The sequence below is a fragment of the Erithacus rubecula genome, assembly GCF_903797595.1.
Source record: "Erithacus rubecula genome assembly, chromosome: 5".
Taxonomy (NCBI): Eukaryota; Metazoa; Chordata; class Aves; order Passeriformes; family Muscicapidae; genus Erithacus; species Erithacus rubecula.
In genome coordinates, this window is record NC_136687.1 from 35,423,520 (window position 1) to 35,444,092 (window position 20,573).

Sequence of the window (20,573 nt, forward strand, 5' to 3'; positions counted from 1 at the left end):
AGACTTGGGACACTCAAGTTATGTTGTGAGAAGCCCTTTCATACCACAAGATAAGGCAAAAATTAGAAAAGCCAGCCATAAAGAATGCATGTAAAACCTTGCTTATGATTGGAGTGGAAATTTAGCATCACTATCAAATAATTTTTTCATTCTATATCCAGTTTCTTTTTTGAGAACAGATTTCTGTTACATCCATCCTAACCAGAACCTTTCCTAGGTGGCCAAGGACCTTCAGCAGGACAGTAGTATCAGTGTTATCAAAAACAGCCTTTTCTCCCTTACCTGACATTTAAAAATTGTTCTCAGTACTATTTAGCTATGTATCAAATGCCAATCACAGACTACCACCCTGTCCTGCTGTGGACCCACACAGTATGAGGTGTCATGTTGAAGATGCAGAAGCTGGACCTTCTGAAATGTATTTGCCTTGTTTTGTATAGGTTTTGATTTTATCACACGATAAATCATTCTTATTTACTAACAATTCAGGCCCAGTCATTCTCAATTGATAAATACAGAGAAGTAAAACAAATGCCAGAAAGATTTCCTCCTTTCTGAGGCCACTTACTGCCTCTGCCTCAAGATTAGCACTGATTGACAGACAGCCCCTGAGTTGCCTGGGTATCGTTTAACTCCTTCCTGCTGGTGAATACTATCTTAGTCAGGAAACTGAACTCCAGAAAAAAAATAAATACCAGCCAGAAAAAGAAGCTCCCTTCTAAGGAGACACATATAGATCCTGCCTATTTAAAATACTTTGCTATCCTTCTGCCTAATATGTGCAGAGTAAACAGCCTCAGGAAAAGGCAGTAAAAACCTTTAATTTAAGAAATTTAAGATTAAGATGAAAAATATTTTTTGCTCACTGAAAACATCCAGAGGTGATTTATCTTCAAATCATATTAAATTCTAACTTGTTTTATGACAAACATACTCATATGAAGAAAAGAATATTCCTAAGAACAATGACATTTTCACTCCCAATATCAAAATAAATTATCACAAAACTATGAAACACATTTCCCAGTCCTTCTCTTAGAATGCCTTTTATCAGGGAAGACACTTTCAGTCCTTTTTATGGTTCTGTCTAGGTGACTGCAGCTTCTTTATGGGTTTAATGGAAGTGCATTTCTTTTCTGCTGTCTTCTTGGTTAAATATTCTCTACCCTGTGTGATCTCCTTTTGTGAGATCAAAAAAGAAATCAATATTCTATTGAAGATTTATCTTCTTGTTTTATTTTCCCAGTCCAAAACCTTATTTGTGTTTTGTTTTACTGCTTGGACTTCGTTTTGTTTGCCTTAAAATTCTTCACATTTTAAAATTAATCAGAGGATTCTAGTGGTTTTTTTCAGTTAGTTGCCGGTTTTGGGGCTGAATTGTTCACACCTATCTCTATAAATTCAACTTTAATTATGCAGACATACAATTAACTACTCCCAAGTTGGTGCAAGGTGAACTAATCAACAGACTGCAGCAGATTTTTTGTCGAACAGTATAAAGAGAGCAGTTAAATCCATAATTCCCAAGACAAGTGGAATAAATATCATCATTTCTGAGCCTATGGGCATGTTATGTTCTTTTGTGTGTTCATTTGAAAGAAGAAATATATGGTAGATCTCTGCCTTAACACCTTTCTTTTCCCATCATGGATGGAATAGCACATTTGCATCATCCATACATCAGTTATCCACTATCTTGATTGGTTTGTCTCATGCGTTGGGTAGCTCGCCGAGTGCAAGGGCCTCTCTAATTTTGGTGTTTCTGAAGAGACTGCAGACAGCTTCAGGACACTATGTAAATTATATGGATTTCCAATGAATTGATAAAGGCATTTCTACTTTTTTTTTTTTTTAACTGAAATGCTGTATTTCTACATAGGCTAATATTTACTCACTGATAGGGTCTGGATTTAACTAAAAACTCCAGTTTTCATAAGCATGTAGTAAAATGACAGTAATCTGCTGCTGAATAAAACTGCTTTTTGTAACTACCGTTTCTACATTTCATAATCCCCGTGTAATCTCTCTTAAGCACAGAGCTCATTCTTTAATATATGTGCCCCAAATGAGGTGAAAGGATCCAAATCTCTTATTCACGTAGACCACATTAAACTAGTAGTTATTGCATACAAAAGACCCATCCCAGCACTGCAACTCCTGTTGCAGTTACCAGAAATAGCCCCAGAGCATTAGCCAAATGTTATATGATACACCACCACTGAGAGCTACATTCCTACTCTGCACCAATTCCAGGAAAAAAACTTCAGAAAAAACCCATCTCTTCCCAGCAGGGAAGCAGGGAAGGAAAGCCTCTGAATGTCTTAACATTTCACATGTTTTTTCAGGGGGAAAAAAATGCAATCAAAACTGCAGGACATTATTGGGAACCTTGTAAAATTGATGCAGGAGCTAAAATATCCCCCAAGAGAGGAGGTCACTGCAGCATGGAAGCTCTTCCCAATAGGCAGCTGTCAGGTGTCAGATGGTACCTAGACACGTCTCAGGGTAATGCATGATATTGTAAGAAGGCTAACATTGTCATAGATCATATAAATCAGCATCCAGGGGACTATGGACAGTGTTGCAAGATGCAATTCCCAGACTGCTCAGGTCATTGTGCTGCATCTGAGACTCAAGCCCTTTTCCTGACTAGAGATGGGCACTGGGGGCATCACCAAAGACTCTGTGCTGTGGTGGTGGAGTCAGACCATTGCATGAGAACCCTATTCTTTCCTTCTGACTTGTTGTGACCAAAGTACCCACGCCTTTTTTATTGCTGTAGCACTACATTATAGTCATTTTTCAAGGGGGACTAAAGATGGTTTCTTCAGTGAGGCAAGTGCTAAAGACCCTGTGAATGCACGAGGAAAGCTGTACTGGCAGGTGTGAGCTTACCTTCATACTGTACCAGACAAAGACTCTCCCAGAGGCCTACCAGTATTCAAGTGGAAAAGGACTGTGATGCTGTGCATCTGGACAAACCTGATGCAGACAAGAATAGGTGGGTGGGAGTGAGCTGGAGGCAGCCTAGGACAGTCCAATAGACACGGAATTAAGATGACCGTCCCATGCTTATTACCAGAAAACACCTCCAGCAAAATCATCTCCCTGTCTCTATCCTCTCTATTCTAAATAAGTATGTCACACTTAGGCAGCTCAGCAACAGCTCCTTGTCCTACCTATTCTAGTTCTGACCTACCAGTTTTCACTTCTTATTGAGCAGCTACAAGGTTGTCTAATCCTAATAGGTGTTTGCTGTAGCTCTTCTTGCCCTGTCTCTCCCTATACTAATTTCTAAGGAGGCATTGGATTCACTTGCCAGCACACATGTAAAAAGCTGGTTCTCAGAGACCTAACAGACTGACTATGCTCTTCCAAAGGAGGATGTGCAAAAGCTAGGCACATAAAGATGAATTAATAGATTTAAAGCCTCTGTCTGGTTAAGCCCTATGTGTTTATTCATCTTTTCATTCTGTAATGGAAAAATGCTGGCCAGATTAACAAAGTACAACATGACCTATTGCTGTGTTTTAACAATGTTCTATATTTTTTCTTTTAACCTGTAAAAATTGAGAACTGAAAGGTTAAGAGAACACAGATTCCAGACTTAATCACAACATTTTCTTCTCACCATGACATAAACTCTATTCTGTGTCTATTTGCTATTTGCAGAACAAAGACAGGATATCCTAGAAAAATCAATATTTTCTCAGTGATGGTGCTTGTTCTCAGCTTGCCTCCAGGTAACAAAATAAAAGATTTTAAGAAACTCAATGGGCAAAATTGATAGCAAATGCTTTTGATCAGGTACCTTGTTTGGAAAGTGACTACAGTAAGGATTCCCATTTTGTAAATCAGGTCTGTTGACTTTATATTGACTTACCAAATAATGGATTGTAAAAAGCCAATTTTACTGGAGCAAAATTACACAATCTTTCACAAGCCTAGCCTACTGATGCACATTTTTTCATTTTCATATTGTAACAGTCTGCTATAGGATATACTACAAAACTTCATTGCTTTTCCTATGCAATTAGAGAAATTTTATTGAAATACAGAATCATAAATAGAGAAGTCTTCCCTCATATTTTTGTTTTCAAAAGTTATCATCAATAACTGTAGTTTGTGTCACATTGTAGTCACAAAAATATGAGACAGATGCTGATAAGTTTTCTGTCCACTTCAGCCTAGTCCGTGCCACTTTGTAAGTGTTGACAATTTTCTGGCTTTGGAAAGGCCAAAGCATGTATTCTCAAGGGGCTGAAAGGAAAATGTTCCACAAATGCCAAGCTGAAACTTGGCACCACAGTCATTTGGCAGACGAACAGCACTGTACATAAACAAGTAGAGAGAGAGAGCTTAAATTCTAAATACCCTCTTGAGAAAAGATAAAAAACAGTTCCTAGGAACAGTGAACAGAAGCTGTCAGAAAAACTAAGATAATTGATTTTTGTCTTGAGTGACTTATGATTATGGCTGTGTAGTTAGGATGGGAATGGAAGATCATGCAGTACAATGTACTGTGTTTTCCATTCTTATGAGAGATTCCACTTACACTCATTAGACAAGGCACCGTGTCACATTTGTTAGATCGTGGGGCTTAAATACTGTATTTTACTCATTAATCCAATTATCTTTGTGTTTCACCACATCTTTAGATGACATTAATGTATCACCATCAATTAATACAAACTTTTCTGTTTCTGTTCATATCTGTGTAGAGGAAGATACACAGGCTGTAGAATAGCCACTGACTTTCCACTCGAATGATCTGCCTCAAAATGAAGCTTTCCAAGCTTCAATTTTATTTCCACACCTTTCTTACTTTTATTATGCAACACAGAAACACTTAAAGTAAGAATATCTATGGCTCAGAGTTTAGACTGCCAGCTGGCCATCTGACAAAAGAGCAGATTAAGCAAGGTAGCAGGATCTCTGATCCAGCAGATGAACAGGCTGTATTCTGCCTTCTGCATATTAACACTGTTGAGATCTGAAGGGGATCTGCTGTGACCCACGTGTGCTTTGGCTCTGCTCTGCACAGCACTCAGGATATTGAGCAATCTGTTACTGCACCCCACACCCTTGATGTCTTTCACAGTTACTGTCCAATACCAATTCAGGGTTTCATAATGCACTCTTACAAAAGCTTTCAAAATCTTACTCTGCACTGAAACAGTAGGCATCCTTCTCAGAGACCAAAGTATAGCCTTGCTCTTTATTTCAGAAGGACTTTAGTTCACATCCAGTCCCCTTCTCTTAGAATACAGCTAAAGATTAAAAGAAGGTAGAAAACAAACCTTCAAACTCATCAAATAAGCATATGCAGTTTTAAATAGCACTAAACTACTACTGTGTAGTAGCCTTCTGCTCTCTTCTCTTTCCCAGGAATTTGCAACTTTCCTTTACAGTCCATGTCTTTCTCTACATAGGCCTGAACTACACCCTAAAAAACCTATGCTTGTATTCTGCTTTTTCTTGCACTTACTTTTGGCTTGAAAGAAATCCAGTCGTGCAGTTAGGCCCAGATCCAGAAAAACACATGAGCACATGATTTATATACATGAATAGTACCATTGTGCAGGATGCAGGCTGTTTCCCAATATTTGCCATCAGTCCTTCCACTGCTATTACCTCTTTGTTCCCTACTATTGTATGTGGCCTTTCTGTTTTTTCCAAGATTTTCCTGTAAATTCAAAACCGGGTACAGTCGATGTATATGATCATGTTCAGAATGGAGAGGAGTGGGGTCTCAGATGAACTGAGACATGAAATACACATACTGTGTTTAAAATGAGATGTCAGAGAGTTCTCAGCACCACTTTCCATCTCAACCAATTAACATGTACCAAAACAACTGCTGGATATCATGCTTGTTCAACTTGAACTTTGGGAAGCTCATTCTGGTAGCTAATTTATTTAGGAAAATACCATTAGAGAAGAAGTAATGAAGGTTTATGAGTTACAATATAGTGGTATTCTATATATTCTAAATATTCTAAAAAAAAACCTACATAAAACTAAATAGTGTGGATTCTGTGATCTGTGAACTTTTAATATTCTTTCACTTATGAGCAGTGGTGTATATTTCAAGGTGAGATATCAATGTTTCAAACAGTCCCATAAGTAAAACAAACATTTATAGTTAAGTATTAACAGAGAATGATCACTAACATTAATTCTCCTGGAAATAATTTCATGTACTCAAGTAACTTTAATTGTTATGCTTTTGGCTTAGGAATACCTCTTGGAGATTCCCACATATTGAACCAGGCATTTATAAGTGCTGCTGTAGTATTTACTCTAGAATGCCAGATGTGAACTCTTTGCAGATGTGCCACACTGGATGATTTCAGTGTGAAGGTGCACCAAGGTCTGCTATACTTCTGATAGTATAAGTAGAGCAGAAATACCAGTGCTGGTCAAACACTTTCATAAACCCTAATGGGAGTTAACAGCATAACTCAGGGAGGTGTTCACAACCTTCAAAAGTCAAAGTGTTGGTATTATATAGCAGATTTCTCAGCTTTCTGAGATTAAAATCAGGGCAAAAAATTGAAAGTTGAAAGAGCAATTGAAATTAATTTTATTGCATTAGTGACTTGTAACACATGCAACATCATCAGTCTGGTTCTCAGAGAAAGGGATAATGGTTTTGGTGAGAAATTTTGGTTCGGCAAGGCATACAAGTTTGAGAGTAAGAAGTTGATATTACTGTAAAAGTACACTCAATGCTTTTATCCTAATAAAATTAATTTCTAATTGCTCAAAGCCCTATAATTCGATATTGCTGGGATATTTTGAAAAGACAGATGATAAGCTTTTGTGTTAGAGCTCATTCAAATTGAATCTTAAATCAGCTAATGCTCTGGCACTAACAATTTACTAAATGTTTCCAGGCAACAGAAAGAAAGTAGCAAAAGGTAAACAATTCAAATATGCTAAAGAGGTGCAAACTGACACAAAAATAAAACCTCCTTCTGTATGAAACTCCTCACTCCTAAGCAATATTTACTTCTTCTCTGTTTCATGCATTAAGAGGAAGTAGAGTCCCACAAAACAAAGGTCAGTATTTTGCAGAGTTTTTTCACTGTGTTATTTCCTCAAAAGTTCCTCTGATTATTTTCAACACTTCAGCAGAAAATTGCTTCAACCCATGAAAACCACTACAGAGTCTCCATAAGCTTGATACATTTACTGAGGTTGATTGAATGTCTCCCTGTGCTTTACATACCTCTGTTGTGTGTGTTGGGGATTAAGTGTTAAGTGTTTCCCTGCCACTCCTGTGAGGCCTGCATACTGGGTTGTGGAGTCTGTATTTTGTGCCTTGTGATACTTGTATTTTTTACAACTCTGGCAAACCAGAGGTGCTGAAATTGCAGTTTGTGCCAGCTGACAGCAGTTGCTGACTGTAGTGAACTCCCCTTGGGCCAGGCAGGGTCTAAAAGTGATCTCCAGTATTTTTCTGATTGTCAGTGGGTTCTGCCATCAACTCTAACCCATCACCAGAAAACCCTTCTTCTTTAGACACCAGTAATTCATGTTCTCAACCTGCTGCCCTTGGGATACACTGCAAAACACACAGGAACTCGCTCCAACATGTGTGATACCCTGGCCTATAGGTGTGATGGCTTTAGGGGTACCAGCATTCTGGATGTGGAATGTCTCCTTATTACTCAGCTGCTTCAGAATCACTCTTAGCACAAAGCAAGTTAAAGATGCACATAAAAGTAAGTTTCTACCTGCAACTTCTTTCAATTTAAGTTGAATAGCTTGCAGAATTTTCTTGCAAATGGTTCCTCCTGCAGAGACACAGACATCTTGGGTAACCATCATTAAAAAGTGTCTAATCATGCTAGAGAATGATGCCCTCTAAAAGTCACCTCTCATATAAAATCCTGCCAATGGTCATAAGTCTTTTTTTTTTTTTTTTTTTTTTACCTTATTCACCATATCAATTGACCATTTCCTCTTTGTTAAAATAAGTACTGTTTAACTCCCTTGGAGTGGAAAAACATCTGTTTGCTAGACAAGGTATCATGTCCTATGCTTGTCTGCCTATACCTAACAGCATGTATTGGGTTACATGGCAAGATTGTGATAGCAGGGGAGCTACAGGGGTGGCTTTCTGCAAGAAACTGCTAGAAAGATCTCCTGTGTCCAATAGAGCCAAGGCCAGCCAACTGTAAGATGGGCCCACTGCTGGACAAGGTCAAGCCAATCAGTGATAGTGGTAGTGCCTTGGGAACAAAAAAATTTAAGGGGGAAAGTTGCTGTGAGATTTCAGCCAAGAGGGGACAGAGAATATGTGAGAGCAAGAACCCTGCAGACACTGAGGTCAGTGGAAAAGGAGGGGGAGGAGGTGCTCCAGGTGCCAGAACAAAGATTCCCTTGCAGCCTGTGGGGCAGCCCATGGTGAGGCAGCTCTGCCCCTGTAGCCCATGGAGGAGCCCGTTCTGGAGCAGGTGGATGTCCAAAGGAGGCTGTGATGCCATGGAGAGACTGTTGACTCCTAGAAGGAGTAGCAGACACAATGTATGATGAACTCACCATAATCCCCACTCCCCCTCTATCTGCACTGCTGATAGGGTGGAGGTAGAGAAAATTGAAAGTGAAGCTGAGCTTGGGATGCAAGGATGAGTGGCAGCAAGGTTTTTGAAGGTTTGGGTTTATTTTTTTATTACTCTACTATGTTTTGATTGCCAATAAAGTAAATTAATTTCACCAATATGAGTCTCCTTTGACCCAGATGTAATAGCTGAGATCTCTCCCTTTCCTTATCTCGACCCAGGAGACTTTCATCATATTTCCTCTTCCCTGTCCAGCTGAGGAGGGGAGTGACAGAGCCATTTTGGTGGGCACCTAGCATCCAGGTAGGGTCAACCCACTATACAGTCCCTTCTATCAGCAAGGGGTAGAATTCTTCCTTTGTCCCTGTTGATGACTCACTACATTGTTCAGTTTAAAGCATTTCTCAACTGAACTTCATGGTCCATGTTGCATATTTGTAGATTTTTATAATAAAAAATAACTATGTAGTTCATTACTAGCTTGATAGGGCAAAGATAATAATAAAGTCACCACTGGGCTCACAGTGGGCTTGGTATGATCTTTCCCACCTTCTGTGTTCAAAGCACCCTGTAAACTTACTACACTACGACAGGAAGGCATTTTTCAGGAGGCTGATTTGACATTTCAGTTCCTTTATTAAATGGATATGCTCTTGCCCAACTTAATACACTTTGAAAAGGAGTTAAGCCAAAAATGAGAGTCATGCTAATTATAGAACAAGAATACCCACATATGGAGTTACTCAGAAATAGCCATTCTTCAATAACATTGTATAACCAAGCACGAGGCATATTTTTTTCTTCATAATCATGGTAAATAGAATTTAGGAATTCAGGGTTTTTTACTTTGTGTTCCTTTCCAATTTTTTTTTTTTTAATTGGGTTAACATGGCCTAAGTTTTTGGTAGTGGGGGATGGTGGGGCGTGGGGGGAGAAAGGCCCCCAGAGGTGAGTTTTGTGAGAAGCTTCTGGAAGCTTCCACTGTGTCTGGAATAGCCAGTCCATGGTGGTTCCAAAGACAGACATGCCCCTGGCCAAAACTGGGCCAATTAGAAATGGTGGTAATGTCTCTGTGGTAACATATTTAAGAAGAAATCAAAACAAAGATTGTGGTGCAGTTGTAATTTTCCAGACAGAGAAGAGTAGAGTGAGAATATCTGAGAAGAACAGCTCTGTAAACACCAAGGTCAGTGAAGAAGGAGGGGGAGGAGATGCTCCAGGTGCCTTAGCTGAGATTCCTCTGCAGCCCACGATGAAGACCATGATGAAGTGAACAAAATCAAAAAGAAATTCATGGAACCTGTGGCACAAAATTTGCTTCAGATAAATTGTTGAAAAAGCACAAGAGTGTTTGTATCTCTAAATTCTATTCAAAATTTCAGTAAAAGATACCTATTACCATGCAACTAGAACCAGAAAAAAAAAATCCACATTCCTAATAACAAAAAGTCATAAAATTTTAATTTTACCAGGTTATATTAATTCAGTATGTAATAGGAAAAAAATTCTGGTGTCTTCTGTTAGCTTGGTGACTCAGGCACCATGGCAGGATTTCCTTCCCTCTAAAAATTCTTTAATTGGAGTGGATGATGAGGCATCTGTTGCCACTCCTTTGGACCCGGTACAGCTGTCTATGGAAAGACACAACTGTTTTCATAAAACAAACAATGGGAAACTTTTTTGACAGAGTACAAAAGGCCAACAAGCAGTAGAGCCAAATCCATTCCTGAGATCCCTGAAGAATATCAGTGGCATCATGGCAGAGATTATTGGATACTCTGCAACAAATGGAAAGCACTTGGAATAAGCTCACAAACCTGATCCACAGAAACAGTTTGGGACATCTGGCTGTGGGTTAATGTTCTGGTTCTTCTAGGAGAATGTTGCTAACTTTTTTCTTATGAAGACAATTGACTATTTTGCCTTAATCTTTATTTTCCTGGCCCTTCAGAAAAACTGGGTGCATGTCTAAGGAACAGGAATATATTGTTGCAATGATATTGCAATATAATTATTGTTTCTGGCAAAAATGGGAAATAATTTTAAAGAAAGACAACTTCAATTGTGTATCTTTCTGTCCCTCTGTATGTGCACAGAGTAGCACAGGGGAGAGAGCAGGAGTGCTCTCTTTGAAAGCACTAAGGAGCACAGAAACAATCTGACCATATGTGTAATGTGTGCTCATTAGAAAATTTTATTAAAGATATGAAATATTTCAACTTTCTCACATTCATGGTCCAGTGATGAGCTAACTGAAACTAAGGAGGAAAAGCTCCCCATGCAAGTGCATGCACACACCCCCACCCCCATGTACAAGCACAGGAGAGGAGAATAGTTCTAAGGGAGGAGGAGGCACACTCACTGTAAGAGCTGCCTTCCATTACCTACAACACACTGCAGTGCTGACCTTGCCAGGAACTGCTGCAGCAGCCAATTTACCAGCTCAGAAATCACTGAGGGGTTATTTTGCCAAGGACTCTGAAGCATTTTAAGGAGAGGTAAAATGCTTCTGTTCTCTTGTGTTCAGAAGAGACAAGAATTCACACATGCACATTATGAGGCCGCCCAATAGAGACTATGAAATCATCTCCCTGAGATGATCAAAGATGTCTGTGTTAAAGACACCTTGTATTTTTGTGTACTAAAATATGGAAATGTATGCATTCTAGTGAAATCTTGCATTGAAATTGGCAATAAAAAAGGGAGGTGGGAGTGTTGAAAAACAGACACATTTACAGACTGGTTTGCTCCACATTAGCTTTTTTCTGAACATAACAGTGCTGTTTGGAAGCTATATTAAAATTATTTCAGTAAGAATTTACTCTCAAACATTTATTGAAACCATTTATAATCACAAAGTGCAGGACAAATATACATAATATTCAGGATCCTGAAGTCATAATCCTAAGGATAAATATTTTTGAAAATTCCCGAGAAAGCCTAATTTTAGCCAATTTTTCAATAAAAAGAGATAAACAGAGAGCAAAGTAGAAGACAAAAAACCAGATCCATGCATATTTTTCCATCACTGCTATTGTAAGTACACTGAGGGATTAGACTGCATGGGATTTCAAGCAGGAGAGGATATCTGCAATATTATTCTCCACATCCCCCATTAGGAATTAATGATGCTTCTAGTAGGATTAACTCTTATGAATTTTGTTCTACTGCTGCTACACAACTATTGCAGCATCCTGGCTTCTGCCTAGGCTGTGCTCTTAGGGGAAGAGATCTGCAGCAGGAACAGAGAGGCACTGATTCCTCAGGGACATCTTACTGAACTGCACATCACTCAACTCCATTAACCACATAACTGGGATTCCCAGGCTTTAACGTTCCCACAGAGTGCTCCATCATCCCTAAAGCTCTGAGAGGACAGCAAATGTCAGCTGAACCTCATGAAAACTCATGCTTTGCTTCCCTTCCCCTGGGATGTTTTTTTCTGGGGTACAATGATAAATATGTATTTGCCTACACCTTTAATTGAACCTATATTCATTCTGTCAGCAAAATATTTGGCTTATCAGAATAAATGAGTGGGAAAACACTGCAGAATTAATGGAAGCACTCAACCTTTTTAAATTATACACTGCATTAAACTTTTATGAGAGAAACCATATAAAGATGCTTTGCTATGAGTGTATTCTCAGAGAAGCTAATTTAGTTTGGTCAGTTGAACTGATCAGGCAAACAGAAGTTTAATCCAACAAAGTAAAAATACTCATGCAAGGGTGTAATCCCTCATTAATCTCTGAGCAGAACAGAAACAAAATTGAAAACCTATTGCCCACTTCAAAAGGTAATAAAGAAATAGTCCTGTATCACAAAAAAAAACATGCCAAGTCTCAAGCAAAGGTTGATCTAAGGCATTGTTTCCAAGCATACATGCTTGTCTTTTGTTCATTTTATTTACCTGCCTTTGATGCATCAGCTGATGCTGGATTTCATTTATATTACACTATTTATTTCTTCAACTCAGTTGAACATAATAAAACATCATCTTTGTTTCAGAAAGCAATGAGCAAAGGGCTACACAGACAAGACAAGCAAATTGACAGGGAAAAGGAAAACTCAGAACACCCATTTCACGTGATGCACTTGAGGCACAAGATTATGATGCTACACTGGTAAATGGTGCAATGTTTCATTAGTGGCATACATAGGGATAGGGTTACATTTTACATGTACCCAGGGAGACTTGGAACATACATGGCAGAAAGGTCAACTGAGCCCAAGTCTGCTGCACACTGTTCAGAGGTGCTGACATTCTTTCTTTGACTGTTCACCAATACAAAATACGTTTCATAGAATCATGGACTCACAAAATGGTTTTAGTTGAAATGGTCCTTAAAGATCCTCTAGTTCCAATCTTCCTGCCATGAGCAGAGACACCTTTCACTAGACCAGGTTACTCAAAGCCCCGTCCAACCTGGCCTTGAACATTGCCAGGGATGGGATAGACACAACTTCTCTGGGCATCATGTTTAGAGCGAGGTGCCTCACCTCTCTTACAGTTCAGAATTTCTTTCTAATTTCTAGTCTAAACCTACCCTCTGTCAGTTTAAAGACATTTTCCCTTGTCCTGTCATTATATACCCTCTCTAGATACTGGAAGGCTGCTTCTCTTCTCCAGGCTGAATAACCCTGGTTCTCTCAGCCTGTCTTCAAAGGAGAGGTGCACCAGCCCTCTGATCATTATCAAGGAGTTTTTCTGGACTCATTCCAAGAGGTCCACATTCTTCTTATGTCGGGGATCTCTGGACTCAATACTCCAGGTGGGGTCTCACAAGAGCAGAGCAGAGGGGCAGAATCCCCTCCCCTGCCCTGCTGGTGACATTGTTTTCAATGCAACCAAGGATACAACTGGCTTTTTGGGCTGTAAGTGCACATTTGCTGGCCTATGTCCAGCCTCTCATCCTCAATATCCCCAAGTCCTTCTCCTCAGGACTGCTCTAAATCCATTCTCCCAAGCCTGTACTTGTGCTTGGGATTGCCTCACCCCAAGTACAGGACTTTGCATTTGGCCTTGTCAAACTTCCTGAGGTTTGCATGGATCCATTTCTCAAGTTTCTCTGGATAGCATCCCTTCCCTCCAGCTTTAGCATACAGCTTGGTGGCATCAGCAAACTTTCTGAGTGTGTGCTCAGTATCACAGTCCATGTCACCAACAAGGATGTTAAATAGTGCCAGTCCTAACACTGACCCCTGAGGAACCCTGCTCAGGGTTTTATTTTTCCTAACTTTATCCCTGGGCTGCTCAGACAATCTCCCTGTGTTCCTCCCAGTCTGCCTGTTCTTGCTTCCCTGCTCTGAATGGTTTCTTTTTGTGTTTGAGTTTGTCCAGGAGCTCCCTGTTCATGCACACAGAACTCCTGGTGTTCTTGCCGGATTTCCTCTATTTTGGGATGCATCATTTTGTATGAATCTGGGGTGCATACGCTGTTCTATAGAATAACACATTCATTACATATGCACTTTATACTCTGTATGGAAGATAACACTATTTATGACAGTGTATATGTCATTTATACAGTACAATATACATTATGCTTCCCACAAAGGATTAGCCCAACAACCTCAGAGCAGTTTCCTCTCTGCTTGATGCTTATTATAAAAACAGTCTGTGGCATTGCCCAGTAATTTGTAGGTGTTAATACCTGCTGGTTGCCTTTTGAGAAAGAGATAATTTCATGTTGCTGATTTTGACAGACACTGTTATGTTGGTGAGTAGGCAGCCACCCCTCCAGGTCTGTGATTTCAGCTTTTGAGAAATAGGAGGTGTGTGCACTAGAAGAGAATGTGGGCTAAGCTGATCTGACCTCCATAGCCAAATTTAGCACACAGGGAAGTGGCTTTGGAGTCAAGGGGTGTCCTGCTTTGCCAGCATGTGTTGTCATGCTGGGCAGGTACTTTCAAAAGTTTTTCAGCTTGACAGCTATTGGAGGAAGGCAGCATTTGCAAGTGTGTGATGAAGACTAGACCTGGATGGAAAACAGAGTTTTGCCTAATAAAATATGGTGATATTTCAAGTTGGGAAGAAGCCCTTCAACATTTTCAAAATTCTATCCAGGACAACTTTCTTTAAACAGAATAACCCCCACATTTCTGTGCTATCATTTTTGTTCTTGGGGTTCTTAATACAAGATAAGAGAGAAATTGAAATATATATATGATTCCAAACAACAACACAAAAATCCAGCAAATCTTATTATTCTAGATGATCAAAACTTTTTTTCCCCCAAAATTAACATTGACAAAACCAGCCTTTTAAAGACTTCAAAAGTCAGTATCAACCCTGATGTCTTGCCAATCAGTTCTAATAAATATACTTACTGTTGTATAATTCTTTGAGAATCACAAATGAGAGGTTGTATATACACATAGTGAATAACAACAACAACAATAATAATAATAGACTTCATAGATAGATATAGATTTAATACTTTTTTTTGAGCTAAGCTATAAATTCATAACAATAAAACAAGAACTCCAGCAAAATAAAGCTGACCTCTCATGTGGGATGTGATTGACACTATTTAGTTACACTAAATACTACATTAAATGCTGCTAGTCTGAATCATGATCTTTCACAACATGTATTGAATTTTCTCCGATTCCTACTGAATTTTTCTTTGGAAAATACTCATCTGTTGATAGCTTTATTGTATGTATTGCAGCAATAATTTTAAGGGATATATACTGAAGCTTCAAGTCATATTTTGGAAAAATATATTCAGGCTTACATTCCTAGAAATCCCAGATCAACATCTGATATACTTGTAAAGGGATAAACACATTTTCAAAGGGAAATGTGGCAGTCAGTACAGAAACTACGTCAAGATCTTTATCTGTAGCATGTAGAACCTCAGTCTTGATGATCATGTTGTCTTTTTCTTTATTAATATTCTTTCACTCATATATCATGTTGGAAATTGCTTAAAATGAAAACAGCTGCTTCATTATTGCAAACTTTGTTGTATTACGCACAGTCTGAATTTTGTTTTGCAACAGCATGTGTCATCCTGCTGAGAGCAAGCAATGACTAGCAATTCTTTGATGCAAACTTTGTCAACTAACTTTACTAGCTTCTCTGTGTGATTTAAGGCAAGTGGCCATGGAAAATCTAAGAAAACAAGCTGTTTTCCTGTTCTGTGCCCTCCAGAAATGTCTGGTTTGCCCATGTGCTCAAGCTCTATAGCATGTAGTGCTTCATGGTTCAGATCCAGTAGCTGTGATTACAGATATATGCTAACCTTGTTTAGGAAGGAAGGCAACACTTTACCAGCTGATAAAGTGTAAATTTCTACTTCATGACCAATTCAGAATTTTCCATTGCTACTTTAACACACAAGAACTCAGTTTGAATGCCATAGCTCTAGCAGAGTGGAATATAGAGCCCTGAACCTGAGCTTTGTAACTGGTCTGGTGAATACACTAAAATCCTCCACTTTTGGAGCCATCATCCATACAACAGGGAAAAGATGATCTATCCATGAGAAGTGTCAACAACATACTACTAACATGATACTGAAGTTCTTTTATGAACTGGAGTTCACAAAATGAAGTCTGGATCCTAATGCTCAATTTGCAGGTCATATTTTGCCTGCCTAATGTCAAGTCTGAAAATATCTTCAGCACAGGCTGTATGTGTGAAAGGTAACACACATACCATTCTTTTTCTTCCAAGGCTTGTAATATTTCCTCTTAGGATTAAAACAATAGCTATTGCTTTGGGGTTTTTTGTTGAATTTGTTCATTAGAAATCACTCATGAGTTCAGAGCAAGGGTAGGGTACACCACCCCAAAGGGAAAATTTGTGAGCAGTTAAGAGTTCCTAAAGTGGAACCACAAAAAAGAAGACCCTGTTTTGTTTTAATCCTTTGCTAGTCGTATAGCCATAGCAAAATACAGAAGACACACAGTGATCTATGTGACCTGCTATTGTCTATATAATTCAGTGCTTTTATCTAGATTTTCTCCTATAGCTCAAGCACTCATTTTCTAGGGACAAATAAGTGTCATCTTGTCACACAGAAAGCATCTCAGATATTAAAATATGTTCTGCCTGCATTAAGACAGCAACAGTTTATCCTAATTTCACATGATGATATAATTAGAATGGGAAAAGTTTGAAGAAAGATCAGTCCATCAAATTAAAGAGTTTTCATTAAATCCTCATGGTGCAGTGCCTTTAACAATGGACACCTCGAGCTTAATCACAGGTTAAAATGTGATTTTCTTCTATATCCAAGTTTATCGTTTTAATTGAGTCAGTAAAATATTTTTTTTATATACATAAAAGAGTTATATAAATAAGTGTTATTTAAGGACTACTTGTACAGTTTTAGCATTTCTGTGACTCCAGTCCAACCTTTAAGAACTTGCCAATGCCAGGAATCAGAGTTTACAAGAGAACAAAATGTACTTTATAGAGAAATTAGTAGTAAAAGCAGATGAACTTGATCCGGAAAAGGTTTCAGTATGTGCCCTTTGAAAAATACATGCCCCACCATTTACAGCTACAGTGAGTCAGAGAGCAGAACTGGGCAAGGCCAACTCCTCAGAGAAAAGAATGACTCACCAAAATGTGTTTAGTCGCAGCACCCTGGTCCTGACTTCCTTATAATGAGAAAAAAACACTATGGAAGACATGGAGGTGGTCAGATGAAGAAATATTTGATCCAGTGGGACCATTTTTTCCTAGCCATTTATCATCTGCCTCAATTGATAACTTCATCTTCATATATAAAGCTATAAGATAAATAATTCTGATCTCACTGAAAAAGCAGACACTTTTACAGGAGGATAGGAATGATTCAAATGCAAGTAGATAAAGTACAGATAAAATGAAGGATAAAGTTTCTTGAAAAAATTAAAAATGGTCTTAGAAATGGTCTAACTTAGAGAGAACAGAGTTTCACATGTGGCCACTTTTGTAATTACTAATCTTTTACTCTGTATGTGATCCTTTTTTATCAGAAAGGCTAGAAGTCCCCTCACTGTGCTGCAATCAGAGATGGCCAAGGCTGGTCCTACATTTCTATCCCCAGCTCAGCAGATACATACTCATGGCAAAGAGCCCTTCAAAAGCCTGAATTATCAAAGCACTCAAACATAAGAAAGGAGTCCTTGGGGATTTAGCAGTATCACAGAGTAGGACTGGCAGGGAAATAAAATGAAGAGATCATTCTAATATCCTACTTTGTGGAGTAATGCACACTAATATCTGTAAAATGAATACCCAAAAACCTCTGCTCTAGAAAGAGCTCTGGCACTGTTGGGTGAGGAGCTTGATGGTGGGACTGATGCCCAGGTGGGTCTTTGGCTAAATATTGCATTGAACAGAGCTGAGCTCTCTGACATGGCACAGGTTTTTGAGTCACCACAGGGGCTGCCTCCAAGAGCAGAAAGAAAACGTTCACTCCTTCCCAGGACATCCCACCAGGGCAAACATGACCATCCTCAACATAAGTGGGTTTAACCGGTCACTAGGAACAAAAAATGATCCAAGAATTTTTGTTCACACTTTTTATAAGCTTTCTGTCCTATTCTCTGTCTATAATGAACAAGCTGTTGGATTTAATTATTTTATTTTAAATAGTACATGGTTAAAGAGCATCTCACAATTGCATATTAATCTTTCTTCATACTAGTTTTTTTAATACTTTAGTCTTGGTGAAATCCCATTCTTTCCAAATACTTCCCCCAAATAATTTTTCTTGGGACTTTCCATGTGGGACTATGCTTCTTCTTGATAGAAATTATTTGACAGTAACCAGAGAAAAATTAATTCTTTCATTGTATAAAAGGGAATAAAAGCAAAGTTGCCATTCAATTTAGTGGCAGAATATTAGTGACAGGCTTCCATAAGCTCCTGAAACCATGTTCTGCAATGAAATTTAATTTAATTTGATATGATCCTGGTCATCTTGAGAAATGCTACACATTTCAAGCTGCCAGTCAGCCCCAGCTAAAACCCAAAACTAGCCTTTCAAAGCACTTGGGTTTTATATAACAAAATGTATTTATTTTGCATGGTCTGAGGTTTCTGTGGGTTTTTTTTTTCCTGAAGCAGTCAAAATTATTTATATGTTGCTTTCAGAGTTGACAGGCAGTTCATTTCATTATCAGCATTAACCATACTTCTAGAATTTCCTGTCATTTAACAGCACCCTAATTGATTACAAAAGACAAAAAGAGAATACTGAGTGCCTCTGCAGGAGATTGTGAAACTAATGACAGATATCGCTGAATTTCAATACTTCTCTAAAGAGATTCACACAGACAGTGCCTGAGGAGAGCAGAGGGCTGAATTGAAAAGTGTTTCTCAGCTTTTTGCCTAGTTAGTCCCCTTGTTTAGAGATCACTTTGTTCAGAGGTCACCTGTGATACTTTTTAAATTCACAATTAAAAATTGTGTTACATCTCAGTAAATATTTGAGTAGAAACTGAGACAACTACAAAATTACAAATCCAATAAAAGTATTATCAAAAGAAAATTATCCTCAAGAAATACATGTGACTTTACAATCTATGTATAGATATCAATCACAATTAAAATGTGCTTTGATGTGCTTTGATGCAGGATATGAATATCAATTGTACCTCTGGAAATTCATGTGATTCTTGATCCACTTTTTCCTTGCCCTCTATATGACAAATAGCTGTCATAAATCTATTAAACTAACTGTACCAAATAATCTACTGTCTTGGAAGCTAAGAAGGAAATGAAAATATATCAGCCTGCTTATTCAAGTTTACTCTAGAGAAACCAGCAAGGATATTCTGCCACCTTGGAAAGGCTATTCTTCCTTACTGCTGTATGTAAATATGCCTTGATAAAAAACGTTCTGAAATATCAAAAATTTAAAAAAGAAAATCAGCTGTTTATGTCTGATAGATACACATTTTTGATTTGAGATGTGAAGGTGAGAAGTCTAGGACAGCAAAGTATGTTGTTCTGTGACAGAACAAAAGGAAATGGTCTCAAGTTGTGCCAGGGGAGGTTTAGATTGGATATTAGAAAAGCATTTCTTACTGAAAGGACTGTCAAGCGCTGGAACAGGCTGGCCAGGAAAGTAGTATAATCACTGTCTGTAGAATCAAAGAAAATCATCTAGTTGTGGCACTTAAGGACATGGTTCAGTGGTGAAGGTGACAGCGCTAAGTTAATAGTTGGACTGGATAATTTTAGAGGTCTTTTCCATCCTTAGCAATTCTATGATTCTATATATTCTACTGCAGCTGGGTATTGTTTAGTTTTAAAATAAAATATGCAGAAGATTCATATGAGGAAAGGCAAAAAGGAAAAATTGCTTTGTTCCCTTCATTAAAAAAAAGTTCATGGAACAAACTTCAAGCTTATAATTATAAAACTTTTGTTTAAAAGACAAATATTTTTTGACATTCAAGTACAGTCTGCTTTAAAAAAAGGCATGTGTTTCAATTTGTGAGCTCAGCATCTTTACCACCCTCAGAAGAGGATGAAGAGCTCATTCTAGACCTGTTTTTGAAGCTGAGTGCTGTGAGACACATAGCGTGACACATAAGGTGTCTTTCTGGCTATTAGACTTAATGGCAGTGACTCACACCAGGAAGCTTAGTGGGGAACTCAGCTCTTCAAACAGCCAAAGGCTTAAAGGCCAACTTACAGTCATCGTTTCCAAGTATGCAGAACCAGAAGAGCTTCAACCAGAGAAAGCATTTTTGTACCATTTGAGATTCTCCTGAAATAGCACTGGGAAAAACTCCAGGGAAACCAATGAAATTACACAAGGGGTTCATCTGTTTGACAAGCATCATCTCTGTAATGTTCACCATAGCAAACAGAAAGACACTCTTAACAAAAGTAAAAATATATTTTCAACAGTAAAAAAGGAAAATATTAGCAGACCATCATAAAAAAGATCATGCAATCTCAAAGTGAGCAGATTTTTGATAGCTTTTTAAATGACCTTCTGCTGCCAGGGCATTTGCATTCACAAGCATTCAAGCTTCTCTTTA